Source organism: Coturnix japonica, chromosome 4 (genome assembly GCF_054131305.1).
Source record: "Coturnix japonica strain WE chromosome 4, WE-NBRP24, whole genome shotgun sequence".
Classification (NCBI taxonomy): Eukaryota; Metazoa; Chordata; class Aves; order Galliformes; family Phasianidae; genus Coturnix; species Coturnix japonica.
Genome location: NC_140666.1, coordinates 77,581,978 through 77,594,548, shown reverse-complemented (window position 1 = coordinate 77,594,548; position 12,571 = coordinate 77,581,978). Strand labels below are relative to the sequence as shown.

The window sequence follows — 12,571 nt, the reverse complement described above, 5'->3', positions numbered from 1 at the left end:
CTCAAAAACATTAATGAACGATGAAGTAATCTCAGTATTTTTGAATCAAACCAGAGAGGGACCTAATGACAATAAGAGCCTTTGCTGAAGTTTCAAGAAATTTAGTCTTAACTCTTTGACGCTTGACACTTTTCCTGGTTTAATGCCTGTATTAATCACTTGAAAACTATGGAAACTGTTGAATAGCCAGAGCTCATAGAGATTTACAGCCCTTCATAAAAGTGACAAAACACATTTCAATAGGAGTGTTAGTCACTGTCTAATGTTCAGGTAGGATGTTGACAGTAAAAGAAGCTCTGTAACAGATGCTGCAGCCTTGAAGGGGTCCAGTGTTTTCTTTCAGATCTCAGTATTTTCCCCTCCATGAGATTCAAAATTATTAACTAACGAGGCTGACCACAATGGTATTTTATTTCTATGCTGAGATGCAGCCTTTCCTCTGCATAGTCTATACATGTGCTAAAGACATGTGCTCCAGTTAACGTTGCCAATGACATTCTGGCCCCAGTGTATTTCCCTGGGAAAGGACCCATTGACTACAGTGGGACAGAACTTTGGAAAAGAACTGAAATATCTTTGCATGCTGTTTTATGGATTACCACACGCACAGATTTTTGGGAGCTCACGACATGTTACTGATACAGCTGCAGCGAGGAAGGGACACATAGTAGGTATTTTTTAAGCCAATGTAGAAGAGCTGTACCCGAAGGTCTGACTTGCAGGAGCAATACCAAGGCACAGTGCTCTGCACTCCCAGCATTATGGCAAAGAAACAACGATGCTTTGCTGCAGTCCTGCATACAGTTCATTCTCTGGAGTTAGAAAAAGGGGAAGCTTATAGCAGAGTTTAAATTTCTCTGCTCATGCTCATTTTTCAGAACTGATGGAAGCATCGTTCCCCTGCAGAACAGAGGGAGGAATGAACATTTCCTAGGAACATATTGCCGATTCTTTCACTGGCCGGCTTGCAACACACTGCCAAAAATAGCTTGTGTTTTTTAAGAATCACATGTGAATACAGAACGTTTTCATCTTAAAAACTATCTTTGTTTTCCATTAACAACAGGGAGATATAAAAAAGAAATGTTTGGATTTTTTTTTTTAAGAACCAAAAGAGGGTATTTTTTTTGTTTTTCTTTTTTAACATACTTGTTTTTCTGGAGGGGATTGCTTCTGCTTTGTTCTAAGCTCCTGCCCAGAATGTCAAGACAAATTTAAGTCTCTTCCATCAGAGCATTTCAGTGGATCAGCTACACGCATGCTCCTTCCCTACATGATACATCTTAAAACAAAATAAGTGTTTCTGAGATTCCCGTCGCTCTTGATACCTGCTTTCACTTTTTCAAGAGGCCAGATATGCTCCTGCTGAGATGTGGAACCTAATAAGAAGTTTTCATTGTGTGATCACCATGTAGTATATGTCAGGCTTTGCTAAATAAATTACCAATTCTTAGATGTTGCAGAACCTAACGTAGCAAGCAGTAAATTCAGTAGCCACTTTGGTTTAAATTATAAAAGTAGTTCATTGACCCTGGCTATTTAAAACCCAGCCAAAATCCACGTATTTTAGTTATGATACCTCAGACGATCCTTGAGCCTGAATGAAAAGGTGGCTCTCAACTCCAATAGCTTAAACAGTCCCATACTGTAGGCTATTCTCTGACCTCTTTATTGTGACTACTGTTCTCTCAATTTTTCCAGATCCTTCTGTTCCAAAGACTCTTAAATTGGCAGTGTGAAGTTGGAAGTCCTTGGTTTTGCTACATAGGTAAGGAATAATATGAATTTTTTATATTCACACAGTAGAAAAAAAACAAAGCTTGTAAGTATGGTATAGGAACATACACTGTATTTACTCCTAAATTACATAAACTTACTTTACACATATAGCAGTGAAAAGGTTTGCTTCTGAAATTTCTTTCTTTGGGCTCTGTCTTAAAAAACTCAGAGATTAATGCGGCTGCACCTCTCAAAGAAATTGTTTTATACCAGTTTGGAGCTCGGCAAGACAGAACTGCATCAGCCTGAACTTGGCTCACATTTTAAGTACGTCTCCAAAACCATATGGAGTGGATATTTTGTGTTAGTTTTAAAAAATGTGGGACGAGTTTCTGCAGCACAGTTCTGCAGCAAGAGCAGATTCTGGGACAAGTTCCATAGCCTGAGATTTACTGGGTCTGGGATATACTTAATAGCCATCACTCCACACAGGGTAAGGTTCCATATTTTGTGACTGCTCACCATGCTGAGTCAAGAAATGTTTATACTTGCAATTACCTAAGAAACTAGGAGTTACAATTTCCAGCTAAACGCTTGCAATATTAATGATCATTAGCATCTAGGGCTTATTATTTATTATTTATAAAAAGCCAGAGATATACAGGGCTATTTTACAAACAACTCATTCTAAAGAGATTTCTATCTCAAGCAGATAAGAAAGAAAATACTAAGCCAGGAGTAATTTGGCAACAGTAAGGTATGCACATGAAAATAACAATTTCACGTAGTGATCTACAAGTCCCTTGAGGACTACTGATATATTTGATACGTATTTAAATGGTTCTCACGTGCTGTCACTTGAAAATATGGCTGTTTTGCTATGCAGATCACCTGCTGCACATTAGGCAAAATGTCATTCATTTCACTGATAATTTAGTTATTTGAAAAACAATATAAGATCAATTTTGCCACAAAGATTATGGAATTTGTGGTTTCTCTGTGTCCAGCTAACTCTGCAAGATGCAGTCGGTTGAGATGCAACTCCAGAAGCTCCGTGCTGCATTCACTAGTAAATACTCAGCATCAGTAATGTTTATTCATCCTATGCTCTGCCCTGAATGCCAGTCTAGGACTCTCCAGTTTCTCACTAACACCCAGAGGTAGCGAATGATTTCTCAATAATGCAGTGTTCAGCTGCTCAATTGCTCCCAAGCTACATAGCTCATCATGTTTTTACACTGCTCTTTATCTGCAGCCATTTCAATTCCCAGCAACAGCGAGAACAGAAAGAAGCAGCACTCATTTCAGGTAAGACTAAGCTTAAAAAAATGTATTTTTCTAGGCAGATACTGTGCGCGAGTAGCACACAGCAACAGCACACAGCTACGCCCAGTGCTGCAGCTAATTCTCTTCAGTGTGCTGGATCCCAATTTCATTTCTCTTTCTCTCCTTTCCTCTCTCTTTTAAAATATCCGTCAGCTAGCAGCTTCCATCAGGGCCCTCTCCAAGCACCCCACAGCAGTGCAGGTGACTATGGTAACTGCTAGCCCTCCTGGCCATTGATTCTGTCCTTCCGTGTGGCGGCAGCAAGAGCTGCATTTGTGGAGACGAGCTTGACATCTGCCTTCTTTAGTTACCTCTTCGGCAGCATTATCAGTATGTGCTGGAATGAATTCTGTTTTGCAGTACTCCTAAGCACTAAAATAAGTGTTTAAGGCCTACTAGCCATTGCTGCTTCCCCTCAAACTATTGGTAAATGTAGATCTTATTATTTTCTTTGATATTTTGCTTAGTTTTTCCATTTTCATCTATGATTTGTGGATCATTAGTTTATGGGTTTAGTGAGAGCTTTATTGTTCACATTTATGCTACTTTCTTTTAAGTTTTAATACTGATTTTAATAGATCTGTATTTTTTGGATGTTTTGCAATCAACTTTTGCAACTTTAAATTGCTTTCCCTTTCTCTCATTACACAGCTATCAAAATGATGTCCTTTCAGTAAATGTCTCTATATATTTTTTTCTATTCACCCTCTATACATTGAGATGTTCTCAGAAACCTTTCCTTCACTGGTATCATACCAGTACTGTTTGTGCCAGATGTACTCATGCCTCTTTCTATTTCACTGTTCACCAAAGTAAACAGTGGGAGCTATTTAGTTTGTTTTTTCCTAGCTGGCAAATAAGGTTGAGTATGGGCAGCTGGTTTCCATACCACGAGTATGTATTACTGGAATCCCAATGGCAGAGACAAACTGCATCCAGCTGCTGTAGTCCAACTAATGAAAACAAAAGAACTTGCAGAAGTCTCACCTTCCACTTGACAGGCTTAGTCTGAAGGCTGTGAAAACCCAGAATTTGAATAATTCATTATGTCTTTGCTGCAGACTTCCTGGTGAAATCTGGCCTCACTCAAATTATATAAATTGGTTGCTGGGTTCCACAGTGAGGTCAACCTGCCTGAGCCTTCTCCTTGAGCAGAGATCCCAACTGCAGAAAGGGATCAATACATCACATCACAAGCCTGTATTGTAACAAGAAGTCTTGTACAGACTATCATATTGTGTGATTCTTCTCTCCCAGCTATTTGTATATTAAACAATCGATAGGCAGGATATGTATCTTACACATCTCCGATCAGAACTGAGTTCTGAAATGCTTTAAGAGAGTCCATAAAACTTATCTCTGCAATTTGATTTAACATTAGTGTTAAACTGTATCGCAAAAGTCATTATGCCGACTACATTATAGGATCCTTTATATTGCACTTGGTACAGCAGTGAGTATCAATCTCAGAAAGCTTGTCAGGACAAAAATAAATTCTATTGTAAATAGGGACAGATCCATTGATTTCAGCCTATGTAGTATTTGGATGGTGTTCCACCATTATGTGAGGGTTAAGGTTGGTCTATAGTAATGAAGGAGTTGAGCTGAGTACTTTGGACCAAACTGTTTTTACCTGAGCCTTGTTCTGTGAACTAATTTTTTTTTTTTTTTCCTACATCCAACTGTAGGTTATGAATTGACACAACTACCCAATAGTCATTGCTCCACCTCACTGATTCAGTGGCCTGGTGCAAAGCATGTGACACATGAAATACATGAAAACTTTCTTAATTTCATTTTCTCTAGATAAAAAATGATACAGCTTACAATTTATTCTCATTTCATTATTATTGCCTCTTCTCCTAACACAATCACCACTTTTATTTCTTACACAGTACTGAGTTAAGGACAAAACAAGAGTGAATTCTGAAGCTGCCATACACTTCAAGAGATGTTCCTCTCATGCTTTGCCAAGTGCAGATATTTAATAATCTGAATTCCTTAATAATCCACCATCACAGTCAGCCCGAACAGTATCTTTAGGAAACAGCATAGGAAAAGTCTATTTCCCCATCTGCCACCTCCCATCGCTATCATGTGTGATGTTGTTGCATGACATTTCCTTCCTCTCTATTTCTCCAAAGGCAAACAAGCAGTATTCAGCAGTTCTGAGTCAAATCCTAACACCTGATATTTCTGATATGCAAACTGTTAGCTTTTTCTATTTGTGCAACAATGAGACCTTATCAGTTTTGCTGCTTTTCATTTTGACTATGAAATGCATCCACTATCACTCGTCACCTATGTCCCCGGCAGCTCCCTTAGGTTCAGATGGAAACCGGCATGCTGTTTGTCTTATTCAAGCTGCCGCTGATCCAAAACAAATCACAGCATTATAAAAAAGATCAAGAGCACGGGGACTGCATTTGAATGCTGGCAGTTTTTAGTAGGCAGCTATATTACAACTTGGAAATAAGTTTAGAAATGTTTTTTGCGGTGAAATGGTCTGCAGATGGCAAATGCTGCCTTCAAGATACTGACAGCAGAACAATAGGAGAGGTTACGCCTGGCCAAAACGCGATTCTGAAAACGCAGGGGTGCAGCTGAAGTTTTATTTTAGTGTGTAATTTTTTGAGGACACTTCCAAACATGTGTCACACATGAGGACGCCCTTTATACCACAAAACAAAACATTGCTACACGCCTTTCATTTTACAGATTCGCTTTTTTCTACACTGCGCTACTTTCAGGTTCCCTTGTACAAGAAATCAGCTTTCCTTCATGCAACAGATACACATGAAGATTCACACGTACTGAAGCAATACCACAAATATGATTCATCCTTCTGACTAAGGTGTATGTAGCAACTCTAATCTTATTTACAACCATGCAAAAATGAAGCTTTTTCCAGAGTATAAGCAGCTAGCTCTTCTGTGTCATGAATCTGTTCCCCGTCCACATAAAATCCTCTTGTTTCTATTCTGCAGCTCAAGCACAAATGCGGTGTTTTTCACATAACCAGTTCTATTTTTAGCCTGAATTGTAGGAAGTCTGCAGCATTAATAAATGGAAGAGAAGTACAGAACTGCACTGCATGGTAATGTGCCAGTGCCAAAGCTATCTTGGCCATTAGCCAATGAACTGTGGTTAGATGTTAGAGCAATGAAAGTAAAAACACCGCTTATAATGGAACGATTAATAAGCTGACAAACTTCCATGTATTTATTTCATACTTTCTGAATGCCAACCTTATTAATACCCATATATTTTCTATTTTATTAGCAATATCTCTCAGTCTGAAACATACATATATGCTTACATGTATGTGTATTTTAGACATGCAATTGAGGATTTCCTTATTCTGCATTCAAATACAAAGGAACAATGTAAGAAGCAGACAATACTTTGCAGTGTAAAGCTTGACAGAGGAAAAAAATGACTAAGGAAGGAGCTTTTCTTTACAAACTAGTAAGCAACTCTGCTAGATGCTAAATCCACTGTTTCATGTTTTTCTCTCCTGCTGACTCCGTGGTTGCCTCGTTTGGTACCAAAATTATGAAAGCAAAAATCCTGCAGAGCCTTCACACAGAGGACAAAAGTTCACAGTTCTTGCAGGGACACAGTCATCCGTAATCTCTCCACTTCTCACCCAATCTACAAAACTTGCCCCAGTGCAGCTACACGGTGGACAGATGGATGTTTATATAAAAGACCTTGTGTCTCAATAAAATTCCATTTCAGGGTTATATAAACACAGCAATTACTGGAAAATTGAACTTTTTAATTAAACATATTCAAAGAAAGTAGGGATTAATGACTTTAAAGTAGAGAGCATTTAATGCTTACATTCATAGATCATCCACTATAGCGAAGCTGTATTATCACAATCAGCCACTGATGCTTTTAAGTATTGATACCGTGTGTGTTAATGATGCTTTAAAAACCGTCTTCGTAAGAAGATAATTAGTAACACAACTAGCATATATTACACCTAAAGCTTTGCATTCAAAATCATATTTCAGCAAACTTCACCCACAGCAACATCCTCACTATGTGCTTCAGATAAGACCTGGCTGTAGCTTGGCCCAGTGAATTGCATATCAGGTACATTTTGGATGTTTTTAGTAACGCTGAAAAAGGAGGGTATGGTTCCTAAGCACTGCTATAGAAAAATGCAGAAAAAACTGCCCATCTGATTCTCCAATTTGTAGGTAGGAAAGCGAGTGTTAATTTGTACCTCATTTAAACACTCATGCAAAATTATTTAGTGGTACTGAAATTGTGTCTGATCTGATTGGAGCCCTGGCTGTGTTCATCTGAAAAATCAAGTTCTGTACTTCCCATGGATCAAATCCTACATGGTGAGTATAGAAACCCGCACACAAAAGTCAAAGGGAAAAAAAAAATCAGCACTAGGTTTGTTTTCCTGTTAAGAATTCCATCCAGGCACAGCAAAATCAATACTGTTTCTCTGCCTGTACACACCATAATGGAGCTGTTCTGCCAGGGTCTGTACAAAAACGGGGATGGAGTTTAAGGTGGGTGGACGTGACAGGGAGGTGTAAGCTGGCACACGCTGCTCTGTGTCCCTGAGTGTCAGCATCTTGTCAGCCCATGGGGCCATCACATGTGGCCTGGCATCATCACATCACTGCCTGGCAGCCCTGCTGAACCTTGGAAGTGAGGAGGAGGCAGGGACACCCAGTGCCTGTCTGGGAGGGGAGCCGGCCACCAGCACTGGTGTCTGCAGGCAGATGTGGACAAGCAGGCCTCCTGTCAGCCCCTGCTGAGATGGAAAGGTGGCGAAGCACTGAACTGACAGCCGCCACATGCCTAGAAAAATCAGATGTCCCAGCCTGCCCATGAGCTTAATAAATTAGATACTGGGTTGTTCAATGGCCTTAGAGCACGTGGTGCTGTACCTTCACTTAGCCTCTCCTACATTAATTTTCTGTGATGTTCAATGACAAAGATCCACACTCCCTCTTTCCAACATGTATGTAAAGAAGTGAGCTGGAAAGCAATGGGAAAAGAACAGTCTTGTTAACCCTCTCCCTGTTTCTGTTTTCACTCCCTGGTCTTTCACACCTGCCATGCTGCGGTTCTTGAGGTGCACCGGCAACTCCCAGGCAGCTGCCAGTTTTTGGTGCAGCTGATGGTGGGTCTGATCTGTGCCTGACATACCTGCTCTGAATTTCTGGGGTACTTGTAGAGGTGAGATGGAAAAAGCAGAGAGCAATAGCACACAACTGCTTCACTAAAAGAAACCTTTCAGCGGTTGTCAAATTACTTAATCCTCAGATTACTTAGATGAATAACTGAGCTGCCAGCTGAAAAGGAAACGTGCTTTCTGGGAAGTCTTTCAGATTCATCAGTTCATTTGAAGTTTTCAGTAGAAGTAATGTTGTAAAAGGTCTTCAGTGTGTGTATCAGTGCTGCTGACTGCACTGCAGCTCTGCTCCCAGAGCTGATATCTGTGATATGGTGAGCCGTGCTCACCAATACACCAAGCCTACCAGGAAGGCTCCTGGACACCAGTGAAGCAGAGTGCTCTTCTTGTAGAAATTAACTTGATCAGTTAGTTTTTCTCTATCCAACAGGTTACTTTTGTATTGGTATGCTTCCTGCTTTATGAGGCATCACCTGCCACTTCTGCATGAGATTAGCTACCACCAAATCAGTCCTAAGTGCACAACAAACGCTCTGCTAATTTGACAGAAATGTGATTTTGCTCACATCCAATCCAGGCTGGCTTTATATTGTTTATTGGTACTTGGTGCACAAAGGGTCAGTACTGATGAGAGTGGAACTGCAGCCCTATAGTGGGTGCATTTACCTCTCAGGTGGCATGGGTGAAGCCCATCCACCAGCCCTCAAGGTGTGTGACAGAGCAGTGCTCAGCATTTAGAACCACGTTATTTAGAGTCCTGTTTGTTTTCTGAGGTGAAGAGGAGCTCGACTAATTGGGCAGCCCTACGTTTCTGGGTTGGGAAGCCAAAATTTGACTGCATGCAGACAGCTCTATCCATCCATTACTTAGGCACACAGGCAGTGTGCAGTGTTGCTGACACCACTGGGGGCAGCACAGCTGCAATTTCCAGATCAAGACACAGTGTTCCTGGAAACTCTCGAGTACAACAATTATGATTTGGCTTTTAATAATTTATTTATAGAAACATTTACCATCTACATCTTCTCATGTGAGCAAGGGAATGTGAATTTTACCTCTAGTACATGATTTGGGTAATTTTGCCTATGGTAACGTATCGATTTTCTTCAGGCAGTTTAGTGTTTGTAGAGAGCAAGGGTGGATTTTGAACTTTTCTGCTAGTGTGATCACAGTAATGTATCCTCTATCTTCAAAACTACTTTTTAATGTGTTTCAGCCAGGACTGAAAATATCACACAAGCCACAGAACAATCGTCAAATTCTCATTATCACCGCTGGTGTTGGGAGAAGTCGGCTTTACGAGGAAGGAGTTACTGGGACCTTCATATTCCTGCAGTGTTCATGTCTTCTTCCATAGAAAATAACCTCCTGGTGGAGAATGTGGCATCCAGAAAGGCCTTCCAATGGTTCCCTGAACTACTCTGTGTCCCACCTATATAATAAGGAAACTAATAATTCCATAATTCAAAATGCGTACTGTGAGGATACTTTCTGCTCTTGCCAAACACCAGTTATGTCCCTGCGAAATGGAAAAACCGCTGGGCTCAGACTGGCAGTAATTCAGTAACATATAATGGCCTATGATATACACAAAGCCAGACTTTATTCTCTGCTGATGCCTTAGGCCCTTTAACACCACCTAGCCATGAATTAGTGATGCTTTTATCAGTAATTTTGAGTTGTTCCAATATTGTAAGAACTGCAAATGAAACTGGCTAAACAATTAGTAATTTTGGCTGCATTTGTTTAAGGAATCCTTCTACAATCATGCTCCAAAATACAGCCCTAATTCAACTCTAAACGAAAGAGCACAGTTATTTTTTCTCTTGCATCTAAATCGGAGTCTAAACCAGAAAGTATCAATGGGCTGCATCTGCAGCTCTTATGTGTCATCTCACAGAGAAAGACATTGATCACCAAGTTAAACTTCTTTGCAAATGTCTTCTGACTTGCACAGCCATTATCTTTGGCACAGATTGTTAAGAGTAATTATTTTCAATTAAATAAGTAACAATTCAATTACATTTCTTACAGCAATTTATATTATAAGGGAATAAATTGTAATTTCCAATATTTAAGCAGTATTGATGAAAAGAAATAAACACATATTTTCAGTGGCTGAAATGGGTTGGTATATGTTGACATGCTGTATGACATACCAAAGAGATGCACCTGCATTTTCCAGACTACTGGAGTACTGGGATCTTTTGTTCCCTTCTATTACTGTTTCTATGTTAGACATCATATAAACCCAATACCATCTTTTGATTAACACACGTATTTCACAATAGCGCCTGAAAAAACAGTTTTCTTAGCTTTTGATCTCATTTTACATGACAAAATCCTTGTTAACATTACTGATCCAAAGATCTGCTTAAAGGATCTAAATGTCTGTCACTCATTCTGATTGACACCTTTTCAGTAAGCAACTGCATCCTCTAAACCATCATCTAAAACACTGCGTGTACTCCCAGAATCCAACACCATTTGCAAAATCTTTACTTCCTGTTCTGTGTATAATGATTGCTGTACTTGTGTTTTCCATAGTTAAACAGAAATTCCTATATGAGTCTGATCTAGACTCCAGATGAAACAATATTAAGTTCCCACTCTTAAAAATTGGTGAATGAAAAAATCAAATCTCTGAGGTCAATGAAATGACATCATTCTTCCTTACCTCTCCTGGCTGCAAACTTGTAAGCACCCAGATTTTTGTTTTCATAGCTCTCTGAAACAATTTCCTTTTTCCAAATGTATTTCGACACACAGTCCCACGTGCCCACTATTCTTTCGCTTTCTGATACTTGTTTCAGCAGATGGTACAAATGAACTGGGATAGACAGTATTTGCTTAATCCTAGGATGCTTTGAATTGCTGTTTGGAGACTAATGCAACTAGTTTATTATTGTGAACTGCCTGCAGTACAACCTTGGATATGTTGTTTGATCTTGTTTTTCCACAATGGGTTTGTTCTGGGAGCTGATGATGAAGAATTTTACTGCTTAGAGAACCTACTCTGCTGTAAGGTGGAAGCTCGTGCTAAGAAGTCTAAGAGAGTGCCAAGCATAAAGTACATGCAAAGCCAAAGATTTCCAAATGTTAACAATATTTTGAGATTTAATGGGAAAAGTATGAGAGAATTATGGGATGAGTTAACTGATCGAGACACGAGGATCAACTGCTCTATACTGAATAAGCTGCTACTTAGGAACATCTGGTTTCAAAGACACTAATATGTTCTGTCTCCTCTCCTTTCTCTCCCTCTAGAAAGCAAGCCTAGAAAAAACCATGCAGAAGCTCCATGAAGGGACAGAATCCAAAGGATGCTACACTATAAGACTGCTCTCTCCTAGGTGACAGCGTCAGCACTGTGCTGATCCCTGTGCTGCGTAAGCTCAGCTGTTTGTGTGGCAGTACAGCAAAATAAACAAAGGAATCGGTCTGTCTGAAAAATTATCAAAGGAATAGGCAGAATGTGGGCAGAAACATGTGGCTGAAACTGGTGATGTGGGACAAATGCTGCTTGAGAAAGTGATACAGACTGCCAAACCAAGAGCTGGCTTCTGAAGAAAACTGGAGCTTTTCTCTAAGCCAGAACTGTGTTGGCTTGTTAAAGACAAGCTATCTTTAGCTTCAATTAGAGCTGATTATCTCAGCTCTCCCAAAATGGTCACTCTAGAGCAGAGACTGGCTGCCTGATAGTCATGTGGAGGCTTGTGGCTCTCAGGTCCAGACTCAAGAGGAGCTCTTGGGGACCACCCTGTCTCCAGAAGCACACTGTGGCTAGACTGCATGGAGATTAATAAGCAAGCTTATCTAACAGCTGGGGACCAAATCTGCTTGGCTGAAAGCCAGGATAGATGACAACAGAGAAAAATAAATTTCTTTCTGAACTGCACTTAGATTTATTTCTCTCTGTGTATCAGTCTCCTAGTTTTCCCAGTAGCCAAGTATGGCAAAGAGGAGAAGGTGGTTTAGAAGAAGCAGTTTCCTGATGGAATTCCTAGGAACGATCATTTATCTGATAGGCAGAGCTGAAGCAATTTTTCTTCCTAATGGAATAGAAGCTGTCCCCTGATCCCAGCAGAACAGCAGCACTGGGAATTTGCCTTCCTTCAGGGTTTGCTATTAAAGCAAATGTGCATGTAAAGTACCAAGGAGTGGCTCTGTGGTCATAGTTTGCTTTTGCATTTCCATTTTCCATTTGCATTTCCATTTTCTTTTTTATAGAAAACAAATCTTTGCTTCAAAGCACTTCTTAGGAGTTAGAGAATGCTTTTCCCCAAGTTACTGAAAAAATAGCAACAGAAAAACATCAGCAGTGGCAAAACTTTTAGCTTCATGAAAGCAGTCCAT

General features: G+C 40.0%; 1 protein-coding gene and 1 long non-coding RNA gene across 17 annotated transcripts in view; one reads left to right on the top strand and one right to left on the bottom strand.

The window, feature by feature from the left end:
* The window catches only part of LDB2 (LIM domain binding 2), a 350,201-nt gene that overhangs the window by 16,882 nt on the left and 320,748 nt on the right, over window positions 1-12,571 (bottom strand). The gene's annotated exons all lie outside the window — the stretch shown is intronic.
* LOC116653341 (uncharacterized) lies at window positions 2,858-12,113 on the top strand. Its single transcript, XR_004306943.2, has 2 exons — window positions 2,858-3,027; window positions 11,483-12,113. It is a non-coding gene; the product is annotated as an uncharacterized LOC116653341 (long non-coding RNA).